The sequence below is a fragment of the Aethalodelphis obliquidens genome, unplaced genomic scaffold, assembly GCF_003676395.1.
Source record: "Aethalodelphis obliquidens isolate GAN/ISIS:26980383/991018 unplaced genomic scaffold, ASM367639v1 scaffold34, whole genome shotgun sequence".
Taxonomy (NCBI): Eukaryota; Metazoa; Chordata; class Mammalia; order Artiodactyla; family Delphinidae; genus Aethalodelphis; species Aethalodelphis obliquidens.
In genome coordinates this window covers 1,377,347-1,394,713 of record NW_020837978.1, presented here as the reverse complement: position 1 = coordinate 1,394,713, position 17,367 = coordinate 1,377,347, and the positions used below count along the sequence as shown (strand labels likewise).

Here is a 17,367-nt window from a genome sequence, read left to right as displayed (position 1 = left end):
GATGTTTAGCATCTTTTGCTCAATGAGATTCTTCCAGCTCTGTTCTTGTTTCTCAAGATTGCTGTGGCTATTCGGGGTCTTTTGTGTTTCCATACAAATTAAAAAATTTTTTTTCAGTTCTTTGAAAAATGCCATTGGTAATTTGTTAGGGATTGCATTGAATCTGTAGATTGCCTTGGGTAGTATAGCCATTTGGACAATATTGTTTCTTCCAATCCAAGAACATGGTGTATCTCTCCATTTGTTTGTGTCGTCTTCGGTTTCTTTCACCACTATCATATAGTTTTCAGAGTACAGGTCTTTTGCCTCCTTAGGTAGGTTCATTCCTAGGTATTTTTTTGGTGTGATAGTAAATGGGATTGTTTCCTTAATTTTTCTTTCTGATCTTTCATTGTTCGTGTACAGAAATGCAACAGATTTCTGTGTAGTAATTTTGTATCCAGCAACTTCACTGAATTCATTGACAAGCTCTGGTAGTTTTCTGGTAGCATCTTTAGGATTTTCTAGGTATAGCATCATGACATTGGCAGACAGTGATTGTTTTACTTGTTCATTTCCAATTCGGATTCCTTTTATTTCTTTTCCTTCTTTGATTGCTGTGGCTTATGGGACTTATGTTGAATGAAAGTGGTGAGGGTGGGCATCCTGGTCTTGTTTTTGAACAGGAGACAAATAGATTCAGAGGTGAGTCTACAGGTGGGGCTTCAGAAGAGTAAGAAGTTGTTGGGTGAAGGTGGTGGCAGTCGAAGTGGGCATGAGGAGGATGGAACAGGAGGCCTGTAGGGCTGACCCTCTGCCGACAAGATTCGGGGCTGGGGAGGAAGGGAAGCGCTGCTCCAGGGCACTGGGGCCAGATGACTGATGGTCCCGGTGCTAGAAGCAGGTGTCCGAGGAGGGACTGCTGAGTTGGGGGTGTGTGTGAGAGGCTCCCTCTTGGACTCGTCCTACCAGCGGTACTGGAAGGACATTCAGGTAATGCAGGTCAAAGGCAATTGAAGGTATGCTGTGAGGTTTGAGAGAGATTTGGAGTTCAGTCCTGGGAGTTCTTGAGAGGCCAAAGCCAAGGCAGCAGATGAAAACAGAGGAGTGGATGAAGCTGGAGCCTTGGGGCCTGGGAGCGTTTGCGAGGGGCGTCATGGGTGACAGGGAGGTGGGGTCAAAGAGGCAGGAGGGTGGAATTGTGTGAGGGAGCCTAGAGACCAGGCGGTTCAGGCAGGAGGTGTGTCTGCCGCGCTAGGGCTTCAGAGGCGTGCGCAGGAGTGACAAGCAGGCGGGCGTCGTGGCCTCTGTGGTTAGGGTGGGGGTGGTTTGGGGCTTTTAGGGAGAGCACTTTAGCGATGCGGTGGAGGAATTATCCAGAAGGCGAGGGGCGTAGAAGTCAAGGGTTATGGAGGGTTGTAAATTGAGTGGATTCTTTCCTGGGAAAGTCCTGCCTTGCCCAGCAGCCTGTCTGATTCGTGAGGTCTTCCTTTCCCAGGATGTGTCCAGGAGATGCTGACCCTGGTGTGGGGGCTTCAGTTTGAGAACCGCTGTGCTAATGTTTCTGGTTTCTTGTTTATCTGTGTGTAATATGCGCCTTAAATGCATTCTTCCTTCAATGCATCAGCTTTTGAATTTGGTATAAATTCCTTGCCAGCTAATGACTATGTGAGCTTGTAAAGCTGAGAGTGGAAAGAATCTAAGAAGAATCTGATACATGTTTATACCAGAATTCTCCACATTCAGAACTCTTTTTCCGAGCAGCGTGTAGTCAGTGAGAACGCATACTTCCCGGGTACTCCTAGTGCTCTTGAGGAGCAGCGTGAGTGCAAGCCACCGTCAGAGTGTCTTTGGAAAGCCCGTGTCCCATGCCCCTCTTCCTGTGCGGCCTGATGTCAGATGGGTTCTTAGCGGTGGAAAGAGTGGGTGTGGGGAGGGGCTGGCTGGGAAGGACAGCTGGTGACAGCAGACTGCGGCTGGCTCGGGGGGCGTAGCTGTGCCCCTGCCCACCTCTCCACAGCTCTGTGTGTTGGCCTTCAGCTGCCTACCTGTTCTCCCAGCAGCTTGTGAGGGGGTTAGGATGGAAAACACGTATTTTGTTCCTTATAATTAATTTCTCTGTATTAATCAGCTTTGTAGCATTTATTGTATTCATAGACAGTATTTTTTAAACAAAAGTTCTTTCTGACAGTGGAATGTTTGTAAGAAGTTAATTAAAATATGTTTCTTCTTATTTGGTTTGGAGCTCTTTTGAAAGAAAGCTCTAATATTAGCACACGTTGCATTTCATTTTGAATCCGTGACTTCTAGACCGGGCATTGTTTGTGTTGGCCTCTCTTTGTGCAGAATAGAGCCTTCTATCACTCTCACTTCCAGTTAATTTGATGTGGGCTATGGTATGCTAAAAGTAAGGAAAATAAAATAATAGGAAGTTGGTCTGGTTTCCTGTAGGAAACCAATGAAGATGAAATTGGTTCTTGGAATAAACCCACAGCAGTCTGGGAAATACTGACTGAAGACATTTTTCTGAATCATAAACAGAAAAATTATGACTCATGAAGTGTAGGTCATTGAGAGGCTGATTTGATCTTACGTAGGAGAAAGTGAGAGACGACTGAAATGTACTAGTTATTAAAAGTAGTTAAACCTAGCGTGGTGACATCACCCAAGTAGGAACAAATTATCCAGTATACATAGTCCTGCCCATTTTGATGAGGAAATGTTTTAGGAGCCTGCTTTATTGTTCTTTTAAAATTTTTACTGTGTAAATAATATTTTTCATTAATTTCTGTCTGAAATTTCTTATCTGTTCAGCATTCATTACTGTCATGACTTTGGAGTTTTCCACCATTCCTCACAGCTTCTTTGATAATCATACTTCATTCTTGAAGTCATACTGTTGGACGAGATCTGTCTACAGGAAATCTAGCCCAGTATGACCCTTTGGTCTCACAATGTCATGTTGGAATTGCCTTGATTATTTTTTAAAAATGAAAATGATGCAATCATGGAATGTTAGAGCTAAAAGGAACCTTAGAAATAATTTAATATGATTCTCATTTTATGAGTGAAGCCACCTGCTGCTCTGAGTCACATGTCGGGCGACCGGCCGATCCAGGATCAAAACTCAGACCCGCGTATTCGGCAGCTTGTTCTAAGGACCATCGAAGAAAATGATGGTCTCCATTGGCAATAATTCTCATGTAAAATAGTCCTCACCTTAAGAACTTTCCCCACATACCTAAGTTTCTCCTGAAGCTTTTTTCTTTTCCTTGTGTCTTTTGTGGAGACAGAAAGTCATTTGCTCTTCTTTTTTTAGTTTTGAGAACGATTTTCAAATCCCTTCTCAGTGTTCAAGACCGTTATTAAGTCTTTCTTTGACTTTCTGTCATTGAAACTGAATAACTCCCTCCGTGTCATTTGTTTTCTAACTCTTGAATTATCTTCATTATCTCCTTTTCGACTCTCTGTGGGTCATTTGTTTGATTTTGTCTCACGACAGCCAGGAGGCCTACGTGCCCAGAAGGTACCTGGGGCAGGCGGCGTGCGGGGCAGGATTTCCTTGTCCAGCTGTGCGGGACCGGCTAGCGGATCTGAGTATTGGGAGCAGAGGGGCCGAGTCTAATTGTCTTCCTGGTGGGGTTTCCAGCCCAGGAGGCAGGGCAGGAAGCGGAGCTGATTGTGAGCCAAGTGGCTGGCGGGGTGGCCAGGCAGCGCCTCAGCATCCGGGAGTCAGAGAAGCCAGTGCAGGGGGTGAAGCTGGGGGAGAAACGGGCCCCGGGGAGGGGACCGTGCAGTGTAATCTCCTGAGACAGAAGTGCCCTCTCCAGTGGCCTTTTCCTGGCTGCTCCTAGCCCCCCCGCCATTTGTCTCCCATTTATGGGGAGGAAGCCCACACCTCCTGGGGCTGCTCTAACCAGGGGGTGACGGGGTACACTGGGACGACTGCGTTACGGGGCAGGGCAGGTGCCTGGGGGGACGTGTACTTCGTGCCTGACTCACCCAGTTCTGGAACAGAACAGGAGCACCAGTGTAGCCTTTGCTGTGCAGGTGCAGGAGGGTCGGGACCCACAGACAGCATGGAGGGCTGTTCTCCTGGGCCTTGCTCCCCCACGTATTTATTTCGGAGCCTGGCCAGCCAGCAGGGAGTGTGAGAAGAGCAGGGCAGTGAGGAGGGGCCAGGGGCATGGTTCTCGCCGTCGGGGAGGGGCTGTCAGGGCGACCTCAGGCTGGGCCAGGCCCAGCCCTTCCCGCCTGGTTGCACCGGAGCCCGTCGTGCCCCCTGCACTCTATGCGGCAGCTCACGTGTGCAAAGTGCTGTGTGCAAGAGCTTCAGAGCAGAAGCCTGTGTCCTGGGGCCAGAGGGAAGGAGGTGTCCGTGGGCACTGGAGCACAGGCAGGACCTCCCACGTCAGGATGCCCAGGACACAGACCCAGGCCCAGCCCAGAGCCCAGGCCCCGCGCTGCTGGCTTCAGCTCGCGTCACCTGCAGGCCCCATTCGTCACCTGTGAAACGGGTGGGCACCTCGTCTTGCGGGTCCCAAGACATGCTTCCCTGTGGGCCTCTGCCCTTGCTTCCATGGTGCTGCTCTGTCCTTGATATTCATGATCTTGGTCTCTAACTGCTCCCTGCCTGTGCTCAGGTGTCAGCTCCTCAGTAAGGCCCTCCTACCGTCCTGTGCGCAGCAGTCACCCCCCTGGGAAGGGGGCCAGTCCAGCCCAAGGGCGGCAGTGCCGCCAGGGGTCAGGGGTGCACGTGGGCTGCTCTACCCTCTGATCCAGGTGCTCTCTGCTCCTCGCAGAGGCTGACGTGAGGCCAAGGTGGCAGCGAGTGGCTGCAGGGCACCGTGGCTGCTGCCCGTGGGGGGCCTGCCCTTTGCCACACTGCTGCTGGGAGCTCTGTGCAAGAATGTCTTCCTCATTCAGATGTCCGTAGTTCCTGCCGCTGAAATGTTCACTTGTTATGGCATATTAGGAAGAGAAAAACGATGTTTCAGACCCTTGTTTTTTACTAAATGGGCCACAGAATTCTGAGGTGGAAGAGGTCGATGAGCCTGCCCAGCCCCTGTTTCACAGAGTGCCGCCCGGAACCTGCATTTGGTGATGGGGGAGGCCAGACGGGACCTTGTCAGACAGTGCCTTGTACCTGTCAGAGGGCTGGTCTGAGAAGACCAGGGCAGAGCGGGGCAGGCAGCACAGGACCCTGGTGGGCCCAGGCTCACCTCTCTTGTCACTCCTGCCACTGACCACAGTGCAGGAGGTCTGAGTTAAGAGCTTTGTGTTTTCTTTCTGGAGGGACCCGGTTAGGACGAACCCAAAGGACCAGTGTTTGCATAGCTGGAAGGCCCCCAAATCCAGCCCCGCAGGGTGTGATGGTAGCCTGTCAGCGATGCTAAAACGAAACCCAGAGGACTGACTCCTCAGGGCTAACCACAGCCTTTTCGGTCACGGTAGTTCAATTCGATGCGTGGCTCTTATATTGAGCGCTGTGCCACTGTGTGCGTTTCCCTAAAGGCTACGGGAGGCCAACGACACTTGCTCCTATGGGATCGGAAGAACCAATAGCTTGATAACTAGAAAAAGTCATTTGTTCTTATTAGTATACTAAATCAAACAAACAAAAAATTGCCAAATCAGTTTACTGTCAATTAACCTATTTTCTAAGATTGAAAAATAAATGCTTCTGCTTTAATACTGCAAATACATTTTTGTCCACATTTTAGCATACGCAAAATATAACTCCATATTGGGTCTCTGAAGATAACTTATTTTGCTTGGTAGATGTGTAAATTGATACAGCCTTATGTATTTTATGAGGTCTAAAATTAATTTTTATATATTCGTATATAATTCTCACATGTGCTTAGAGCAACATAAAATCACTCTAGTGTGTTACCAACTTGTTAACATTGAAGTTGTGAAGGTACCTCCCGGGCAGGAGGGCTTTACTTGGTAAAGAGCAGTGAGTGTGGCTGTTAGAACCCGAGGATGGTTGCGGTGTGTTTGCAGGTAGGCCTGGCGTCCACATGGACTACATGCAGGGTGTGTTTCTGGCAAAGTGATGAGCTCCTCGACAGGGGTGGAGGGTCAGGTGAGCAGAGCGGTGGCCTGGGCACCCCTGGGCTCCAGTGAAGTTGTGTTTTGCTGCCTTCGTTCTCCAGTCTTCATTCCTTTCTGTTGGATCCTGTTGTCCGTCACCTGTGCGGCTCAGTCCCTGTGATATTTAATACATTTGCAAACCTCTTTGGTTTGTTACAAGGTGAAGCTGCAGCACACAGAGAAAGCCTTTTTCACTTTACGATTTAATTTTTGTGCTGGTGGTGCATGAACCCCACCAATGTGAATATGGCTGATGGGTTCCTGTGGTTCTTAGGAAGACACTGAGCGTCTTTATCTTCTATTCATGAGGGTCGAGCCGGACGGGCACACTGCGGGCGGGTCCCTGTGTGTCATCCGCTCAGATTCTCCTTGGAAGCCTGTTACAGATTTGAGCAGTCGAATTCAAATTTAAAGCCACTTAAAAGTCCTTCCTACTCCATTAAGAATTTATATGAGAGAGAACACTATGAAAGCTCTCCTCTCCTGTTCAAACAGATTGTTCTGTTTTATTAGCTCTAGGTGGTATTGTGATTTTAATAACAGCTAATAGTGTTTGGAATTTTTCTTATAATTAGTGGACCACACAAAGATATGTTTGTTGGGTTTGGTACTCTTAATTCGCTTACAGTAGTGACTTGTTTACTAAATAAAATCCAAAGTGTTATTTTAGCTTTGCACAGTTAAACCAAAATTAATGCAAATAGCTAAGTGTACATGTTTATCTTAACATTAATTTCTAGACGCATCTATAAACACAAAGAGTAAACCGGTAGTAAGTCAGTGAGGGCACTATGCGTGAGACATTTTGTTTTGGACTTTATTGATGAGTGGAGAACTGCTTTTGGATTCCCCATTAGATTAGAATACATAATTTGCATAAATTAAGATGTAGACATAAATAATACCTAGTTTAATACCATAGATAATGGATCTGTCCCCCTCCCCCCAAAAGGAAGAGTAGTAAAACTAAGAATTTAAACTTAACTGTTCCTTTAAAACCTCACATAGAGCTTGGTATCAAACAAGATTTCTACTTTATCCTTTTAGTACAAATGGAATTTATAGAATTCTCCTTGTTAAAGTTGGATCCTTGAAGTTGGTACATATAGTAAGATAAAGTGGAACCTTTTCTATTTCAAAGAAATTTAATGTGTAATATCTTTTTTATATATTTCTACTGTAAATCATTAATTGGATACCTTACCAGTGCCAGCAAATAGTAAATTGTATGAAGATTTATTTAATTTAGATTTCCAGTTTTGAAAAATGTCTAGCATCAAAGATTAGTAGGTTTCATTATGATAGCCTTCTAGTAATATTCACATGAAGTATATGTTGTTTAGGGATGTTAATTAAAAAATCATTCATGATGAATTTAAATTTGCTCTATTTATAAATAAATATGCATAAAGGCTTGGTTTGGCTTGTTAAACTATGTTAAGTTTGTCATTAGAATCACTTGGACTGACAGTTCCTTAGAAAATGTTGAATTTTCATTGATGAGCTCAACTTGTATACAGTCATAGTGTCGATGATTAAAATAGGGTGTTTGCTGGGTGGCAAGCGTTGCACTGATAGCAGTCCTGAACTTTCTGTGTATGGCGGGTCGGTGGAGGGGAACACCCAGGGTGCACTCTGCATTTTGTTCGCTATATCAGGGTACAGCCTCTCCCGAGTCCTTTCCCCTCCCACCCCCGTACATCTCATTGGTGCCAGTTATTTTAACAGTAAAAAGTCTTTTAGAAATTAGTAGTGTTGACAAAATAAACCTTTAAGGAGTGTTCTCTAGGACTGTTGACACACCTGATTAGTCCAGATTGGAAATATCGATCTCTGCCTTTACCAAGTAGATTAATTATTAATTATTCTTCAGCGGTTTTAGCAGAGGAAAGAGGAAAGGTTTTCTGTGGTTTTGGTTTGTTTTGCTTAAGGTTCCTGTTTTGCTTAAGGCCCACCCCGGAGTGTTTTTCTTGTTTGTGTGCTTTTTTGACGCTGACATTTGTCCGCACGGTTCAGCGTAATCTGCACCACAGGGAAGGCTGAGGGCTCTAGGGTTCTGACACGTTTCTCTGTCTTCCCTAGAAAGGCAGCATTTGGGCATTTGACAGAGACTAGGTGATTATCAAACCACAGTATTTGAGTTTTTGGTAGTTTACATAATGTGAGTAGATTTTTTTTTAATCTGGTTTCTTTACATTTACTTTATATTAAATATTATGAAAGTGATCATTTGATCATATTTGGCAAGATATTTAGATTGCAGTTTTGCAAAATTATTTTTATTGTAATTATTTATTTATTTATTTATTTATTTTTTTAAATTTTATTTATTTATTTTTGGCTGCGTTGGGTCTTCATTGCTGCGCGCGGGCTTTCTCTAGTTGTGGCGAGCAGGGGCTGCTCTTCGTTGCGGTGCAAGGGCTTCTCATCGCGGTGGCTTCTCTAGTTGCAGAGCACTGGCTCTAGGCGCGCGGGCTTCAGGAGTTGTGGCTCGCGGGCTCTAGAGCGCAGGCTCAGTAGCTGTGGCACACGGGCTTAGTTGCTCCGCGGCATGTGGGATCTTCCCGGACCAGGGCTCGAACCCGCGTCCCCTGCATTGGCAGGCGGATTCTTAGCCACTGCGCCACCAGGGAAGCCCTATTGTAATTATTTAAGTGACTTAAAACTTTAACTTCTTGTTGCCTCTTCTTTTTCAATCATAACTCCGTAGAAGTGGCCATATTCGCTAAAATTTATCAACAGCAATGATGGACTGTTGGTTTTGGTTTATGTTAAATAACGCATCTTCAGTACTTTTCCGAAAGTTGCTTCACAGATAAATAAATAGAAATTCCTTCTAAGCTTCCAGGGAAGCTTTTTTGTGGGGAAGCAAATTACTCCTGAAGCTTCCCTTGTCATCAGAGACAGGATTCTTTTTGGAACAGGGGGAGTTTCGGGGTGTGGGGGGGGGGGTGGAAGAGCGTTGTGCCCTTTTCTACGTATAGATGGCAGCAGAGCGTTACAGACGGCGGAAGTCAGCCTGGCAGTTAGAACAGAGATGAGTGACAGTGTAAACCGACTTCTATCAGCGTGGCCGCCTGTGTCCTGTAGTTAAACATAAAATAGGAAAGAAAGCCACTGTTGATAACACAAGAGTGTAGGAGAATGAAGAAGGCTGTGAGAAGCTGTAATACACTGAATTTCTGGACAAATCCCAGGTGGGAAAGCTTAATCTTTGAAGGTATGTCACCCAGTCCCGTAAGATGATAGAAATCAGCTAAGATAATATGCGTGTCAAAATCCAGAGGCGACAGAGGGCCGGGGGGCGGAGGGGCAAGGGGGAAGCAAAAGAGAAACCGGACACAGTTTCGGCGGCGAGTGATGGCCCGCTGCCTGCAGGCTGTGGGGCTTGGCCTGGACGCCGCCTTCTCACTTAAGCCAGTTACCAGGAGGAAATGTCAGTCCACGAAGCAGGCAAACATTCCATGGGAACATTTGCTCAAATGTCAGCATTTTAGAAAATAGAACTGCGGTCTGTTATGGTCTGGTCCCCACGCTGGATTTGCTATTCAACGTACAAGGACAAAGAGATTCCTTCAGAATGCGTTTGCAATTAGCAAGTCATTTAATGTCTTAATTAGCATTCCTAAATAATGACATCATCACCATAAAAGGTGGCAGTCGTCATTATAATTAATATTTAATATGCGTCTGCTTCTGAGGGCCCTTCTGTGGCTGCCCGCAAATATCCAAGGTAGTTTTCAAGTTTCAGGTTTGGATTTGGTGAGAGCCCAGGCATGAGGATCTAATAAAGTAAAATCATGTTTATTAGAAACGTGAGGTATGGAAGCAGGTTATACAAGAGCAGTTTGTAGCGTGTCCTGAACCGGAGGATCAGGTCAGCATCTACTCCTTGGGAGCCTCCTAAGGCTTCTTACTTCCTCGAGGTGATGCTGCGGCTGTTCAGGAAGACGCTCCCCTGCTCTTCGGCTTCTTCCGATCTGCTCTCACGCGCTTTAGTACCGCAGACCAGCCTCTGTGTCACAAAACTGATTCCAAAGGTGTGTCTAACCACTTGCTCAGATGTAGCGCCTGGCAAGTCTCTCCTGTGACAGCAACTTATTTCTCACATAATTATTTTCTTAGTAAATTTGATATCTTAACAGCCCCTTACCTCATTTCTGGGTTCAAAAAATAACACCGAATATTATTTATTTCTCAGACTTCACAAAGGCTTACTTGACTGTAGCTGCTGCACCGCGGGAAGGGCCGGGGCTGCCAGGGCCAGTCCCACCGTTGCCCTGGGCCTCGGTGTCACTTAACGAGGCAGAAGACATATCCCTGCTGCCGTGGGTTACTTGTTAGTGATGGAGTGGGTCTGCCCTGTCACAGATCAGTAGAAAAGAAGATACATACTTACACGTGTGCTGTTTCTCTGGTTTAAGTAAGCTATTGCGTTAACCTCAGTTTGTCTGCACAGCTAGGTCTGTGTTACTCTCATTTTTTTAGTAGTGTGGGCTGTGTAAATACAAGAACTAAGAAAGGTTTGAAATAATCCAAATTTGACTTTGATCCTAAACGTGTAATTATTTTATAATTTTGTGAGCTTTCAATTTAATTAATTAAACGGCATTTTATAAGATGAACTTTCACCATCATATAGTTCTTAAAATCAAAGCCTATGTTGTTTGAATTAGTGACAATTATATATAAATTTCTTCATACAGCATTATCAAAATATCAATTATATGTGTTTTAGATTTAGAATGAAATATATATCATTTGTTTTAGGTTGACATGTGCTGTTTGAAAACAACTTTTAGCCAGAACATAGTATGTTTTGCAGGTGCCTGTGTACTTTTTCTTTTATACTTTTTGTCCCTCTTTGGTCATCATTAGATTTAGACCATGCGCTTTTTCTTAGTGGAAGAGTACGTTGCAGATTATTTATGTGACCTTTTTCAAAAAAAAAAGGACAATATTGCAACACCACTTCCTCCAACTGCTTGATTTGAAAGAATCATGTCTAGAGTAGGCAAATTTCACAGAAGGACATTGTTTTCAAACTAATCTACTGATTTTCTTCATGTTAGCATCAGCACATCAGTTTTCCTTGATAAAATGTTGTGACTATTTTACATAAATAATTAAATGTAGAATAATTAAAACATTTTCAGTTTGCTTACAACCTTTTAAATGGATTTTAGGAAGGATGCACTTTATAAATAATTTTTGATGCACTTTAAACCTGAGAAACAGATTTTATGTGAGTCATAGAGGTCTGTCAAGATCTTATTGGCATCTTGTAACTAATTGTGATTTGCGATGGCTTTACATTTGTAAAATGAATCTTACAAAATCTTAGATATTTGAAAATTTGTACTATAATATAATGATAGCTTATGTAATGCTTCTCTTGAGTATTTCTTTTTTTTAAATTGTGTTACCTTCCATGTAATTAGTTAGGTAGCATTCTAGTTGATCAGTAAATTAGAGTACACTCTATTATTTAGGATTATACTGTCAAAAAATTTGTTCTTTTAATTCTTAGCTTTTCATTCCAACTATGCCCAAATTGTGCTTTAAAAAAATTTGATAAAAATGTTTTAAAATATGTAAATATTCTAAAATTATTTGTATGTTAGACAGGAGGGACTGTGACCCCAAAGCCTACTTTCTCGTGTGACCATTGTTTTTCGTGAAGTAGTAATAATCAGTGGAAAATTTAGTTAATTTCCTATAAATGCCTGAAGTCCAACTTTGGCCCCAAATTTATCCTTTTAAAAATTCCTTTTTTCTTTTTTACAGGTTGCATCTGTATTTTTGGATTGAACACTTACTTACGTTCGTAATTGTATTGCCGGTCGCTTGTATTCTTTGGGGAATGATTCCATGTGGATTTGGTGTCTCTAGCTCTCTGTCTCTCTCTGCCTGCTTCATTCTCTCGGTTTCCTCTTGAGGATTCTGCTTCTCAAGCTGAGCATCTTCTATGTTGATGAGTCTTGGTGCTGCAGCTTTACTGGCACAGGGTCCAGACACTAGTCCATAAAACCCAGTTTAAAAAGTCTCTAAAGTGTGAAATATTAGCTTGTCATTTTTTTCTCAAGTTTTCTCTTTTGACAAGCTTCGTTGAATTTTCTTTTTCTTTTTTTCCTATGTGTTCTGCCATCCTAATTCTGAAGGAATTTATAGATATATCATTTGGGAAAAGATGTATTTTAACTGACAACATAAATATCTTGGTTTCGCAGTTATCTGGTCAAAGATTTTAAATTGCAAACCGTGAAAATTCGTTCTTTACAATATAGCATAAATTACATTTAGTGCTTTCAGTAAAAACATTTCAGTAAAATTTTGACACGAACAGTGTCACATTAAAAAAAAAACTCAATGTCAGCTCATATGCTCATGAAATATTTAATAGAAACATTGCAGGTTAATTTTGTCTTCTTTAATAATAAAATATAAGTTTACAAAGAGTTTTGACTCAGCTTACTCATTGTCTTGCAATTACTAATACAAATGAGAATTTTTAATGAGATAAGAATTACACTTCTCCGTGTAAAACAGCAACGAAGTGCAGAGATTTAATGCTTACCTTTACTTTCAGGGGCACCTCATTTTCTCCACTGCAGTAGATCTTAATTCCAGATGTTAGCACACGACATTCGTGTAGTGTTCCAATCACATGTTTGTTTGTTTAATATTCGCTCTGTGACCTGACGCGCTCTGTGGTATCATGATTTCTCGGTTATGCAGATTTTGTTGCTGTTATTGACTTCTTATTTGCAGTCTTCCATCTGTGTTAAACTAAAGACATATGTTGTGTTGTCACCTGTCAGATCCCTTATGAATAGTCTGTACTTTACTTAAATTGTATTGTGGTTTTAGACCTTTATGAACAGAGCTTCATAAAATTAAGTAAGATAGTTTGTTGCGTATACAGATATGTTCATGAAACATCGCTATAATGATGAAAATATTGATTGTTGGAACAATTAAGACATTAAGAAAACACATATTTAAATGTGGCTAATGTCTGAAAATTTGTGAGTTGTTTATCTCTTAGAAATTTGTGATAAATCTAAAAGATAACTAAGGATTTCACTATATTGAAAAATTTATAGATATGTATTTATTTAACCCAGTTTTAATTATATAATTATTTTATGATTTAAGCCTCATTGATCTTGTGTGTGTGATCAGTATATTGAAATGTAAAGCATTCTAAATACTAGCACAGGATATTTTTTCTTCATGAGAAGAAATAGAAGGAATTAGACTAGCCAGAGCCTTTTTAGTCTTGCAAAGCAAAACTCATGAATGAAACGTGCAGCTTCTCTGGGCCTCAGTTTCCACATCTGTAAAATGGGGGGTGAGGCTTTGGGAAGGAAGGGTTAGGTCAGCTGCTCTCTGAGATCTCTTCCACCCTAAAATTCAATGATGATATGATTTGTTTTTTGCAGTAGTGTTATGCTTATCAATGTAAATTGTATGTCTTATCTAATGTAAACGTAAGTGTAATAAAAGCTAAGGATGAAAAGTTCAGTCTCTTTTCAAAACCATACTTTTAGGGAAGAATCAGTGGACAGATTTTAGTATAAATGGTTTTCTCAAGAAATATTTGAAATCCTAATCTAGAGTAGACTTCTACCTTTTAAAAAATGTAATGCAGAAGAGTAGAAACTAGATGTTTGATTTGTGGGATAATGAGTTTGTCACATCCGTATTGGCAACTCTACTAAATATACGCTAAGTGTGAGTTTATAATGAGAAATGTCGTGGTTAAATATAGACAATGATTTTAGAAAACAAAAAGTGAAAGTTTAGAAAATATATTTTTAAAAGCCAACATTATAATTTTACTAGCACAGCCTGAATTCATCATCTGGCAGAAAAAAACAAAATTAAATGTTTTAATTTCCAAGATTTTTTTGTTGTTGTTCATATTTTATTTGAAAAGGAACTGTCATTTATTCCTAGGGTTTATAAATGTCAGAGAAAGATAGCGCACACTAACAAAAACACGTCTTTTCTTCTTAGCTGTGATTGTAGTTATTGTATTCCCAAGTGAAAGATTCCAACATTATAACTAGCAGAGGTTCAATTATTTTTAAGTCATCCAGATTCCTTTTCCATTTAGTGACGTTTCATGTGTTCGAGGTGGCAAACTTGTTTTTAGGTTGGTTTTTGAAGCTTATTATGTGTCTTATTAATATTTTAACCCCAATTAGGTCATTCCTAAAATAATTACTCTGAGCTTTTCCTTCTATGACTTGTGGAAATCTTAAAAGTTTTGTGCAGGGATTTCTGTAAGTGTAACTCAAATAATCATGTAAATACTTTTCCCCACCTTTCTTCTGTGCAATTACTATAAGTATTTAAGAATTTGTTTCTAGTTGAAGTTATAAATTACATACGAATTCTTAGATTGTTCCTTGTCTTTTGCTAGCTGCAATAAAAGCTTTAAAATTTTTAAATAGATTACTTTCTTTGTGACTAAATTTTCATTATTTGAAAAGCAATTATTAAAATAACTTATGTGTAATTTAAAAAATGTCATCCTAGCTTATTTGGTTTTACTAACATAAGAAAATATTTAATCAGCTTTATACAGTGTTTTCTCATCTTTTGGTAGCTTGTTGAAGGATTTTTTTTCTTTTCAAGTTGTGGCACTAATTAGAAAATACTTGAAAATTAATTATGGAGTGTAACTATTGGCAACATTGTATCTATTTGACAGTTCTTTTGTTGTCGCCACCCTAGCCATCTAGACCGCTGGCTACTTCCTTATATAACTGGAGGATCTAATTCCTTCATTTTACGTACCAGATAACTGAATCTCAAAGAAATTCAGCTCCTTGACTTGGGTCCGCCCGCTAGGTTTTGAGGGGCAGAACCAGGGCTAGAGTTAAGGCTTTCTTACTCCTTCTCCAGAGCTAAATCTTCTCTACCCATTGCCTTTCACTTGCTTTGTCAAAGTACGACATGGATGGATTGCTTGGAATTCTTTCAAAGCCTTTCCTGTGTAATAATGATGGCAGAGATTTCAAGCGTTTGTCAGGGGCCACTAATACATGTTGTGACAGCAGTTTAAGGGGGGAGAAGGTGGATTTATTACTAATAAAACATTAAAACTCTGATATTTAAAGCCAAACATAATTTACATTCCATCCACCCCTCACTGCTCTACCTGTCCGTTTTGATTTAAACCCCCCTTCCCTCCCCAGCAGCGTCCATCCCCCTCCGGCCACCGCCGCCACCACCCTCAGCAGATAGCGGGTGAGGCGGGGGCTAGGGAAGCACTTTGACTAGAACCATCTGTTTTGCTCGCCCTCAGAAACAATAGGCCAGACGTTATTCTCTGGGGAGTTGTGTGTCCACTTACATACGATACTAAAGTAGGAAAACACAAAGTCTCCAGACTCCAACATCCCATGGCCTGGGGCAGCCTCTGGGCTTCTGGACGTTCTTGCAGTTCTTTCGCTCATTTGTACCTTCAGCTTGCAGACTTGCAGAGTTTATGTTTCCTTTTCCTTTTCCTTTCAAATAGCATTATTTTCTGTGTATTGTGCACAGCGTGGTAACATTAAGATGAAACCTGTGGAGGAGATTCATATTGCCCGTCAGTATACACACAATATAGGTCTTTCTTCAGAAGCTGTCTTTTTGGAAAAAGACAAAAAACTTACTCTTTGACTCTTAAATATATGGACATTTTAAAATATGAAACCTACACTCGCTAACTGAAGTGGTCTCTGGATGTGTGTATACACACAACTGAAGTACACGCGGGTGTTGGCTTTTTTGGCAGTATCATGTGACTTGCTGGGGATTTTCATGACATAACTGTACTTCAGAACTGATATCCATCTGTTTGAATTGGGAACCTCCTTGTTTGACGCAGGTCGAAGATGTTTTTACTTTTTCCAGGCTGGTGAGAATGATTTTCCCCCCTTTCTTTTGCTTAGTCCTGGAAGCAGTGAGCAATACGCGACCTTCATAGCGTGAGAGCCTACTGAAATATTTTCTAGAACTAACCATATGTTGTCCTTAGTGATTTGAATTGCATTTGACCTAGTAATACCTGTCACCCAACCTGTCATTTTCCTTAAAATGGCAAACCATTGATGTAGTGATTTGTACTGCATCAGTTAACATTAAGATTTTTATTTGTGAAACAGACAGTGAATATTTCCCCTACTGGGTTGTGCTTAAACTGTGCTCAAGTTTACAAGTTTGTTGTGTTTTCTAAAACATAAGGAAATTCTAGTAGTAAAAGAAACGAGATATATTTGTATATTTATTTGGAAATCATAAAATATACTTTATTTCTCTGTAAAGGTATTATGCTGCTTCAAAACAAGCTGATGTGTATAAACCTTAATTTAGAAAACAAATAGGATTACCACTTTAAACTATAAAATGAAAATTTACTTTATAAAATGATTCATGTGGGGTTCTTTTTAATAGACTTTCTGTGCCACTTTACTAAATACTAAAATCTATACTTTTATCCTGTAAATTAGAGGACAGTTATATAATGTCATAGCTGTATCTCTGATTGATAACAGGGATGAACTCTTTATGTGGCCATTAGATATCCTGGTGTTCCTTTCTGTGAAATGCCTTTTCCTATTCTTTGTCCATTCAGTTCTTCTACCATTTTTATTGCTGATTTATAGGAATTCCTATAAATCTTTTATCAGTTAAATATGTTGCAAATACATTATTCCAGTTTGTCACTTCTGTGCTAACTTTGTGGCGTCCTTCACTGAACATAAATCTTAATTTTCTTAGGTCAGACCTTTTTTGGGGGGTGCTTTATGTGATTTGCTTGAGAAATCCTCTTGTGGATTGCATGCTTTCTCTGATAGGTTCCACAATTGATGGGAATCTTTCAGCTTCTTTGGAAGTTGTCATCCACTATATATTGTTGAAAGGATTCACATACTAGATTGAGTTAGACCAAGTGACCGCCAAGGTTCCTTCCAACTCCACAATTCTAGAATTCCATTCTGTTACAGATAGAGTAAAAATAAAGGGCTATGTAGTCTAAAATACACACCAAATTTGCTAGAAACACGTTGTATTTCATTGAATCCAAGACACCACTGACTTTCAGAGGCATTATTATTTATTTTATGTACCATACCATTGGGAAAGGCTAAGCTTTTCTGACTAAAAACTATGACACAATTCTTTCCTACCACTTAAAATTCTTTTATTTTTTACTTACTGAAAAGTTCATTTAGATGTACTGAGACATAGGTTTGTGTCGTATTTTACTCTTGTGCACGTATCAAAATC

The 17,367-nt window shown here is 41.2% G+C and overlaps 1 protein-coding gene and 1 long non-coding RNA gene across 4 annotated transcripts in view; both read left to right on the top strand.

Moving 5' to 3' along the window:
• Positions 1-17,367, top strand: part of GMDS (GDP-mannose 4,6-dehydratase) — a 485,716-nt gene that overhangs the window by 92,748 nt on the left and 375,601 nt on the right. The window lies entirely within an intron of this gene.
• Positions 9,044-13,989, top strand: LOC113631663 (uncharacterized). Its single transcript, XR_003437480.1, has 2 exons — positions 9,044-10,903; positions 11,866-13,989. It is a non-coding gene; the product is annotated as an uncharacterized LOC113631663 (long non-coding RNA).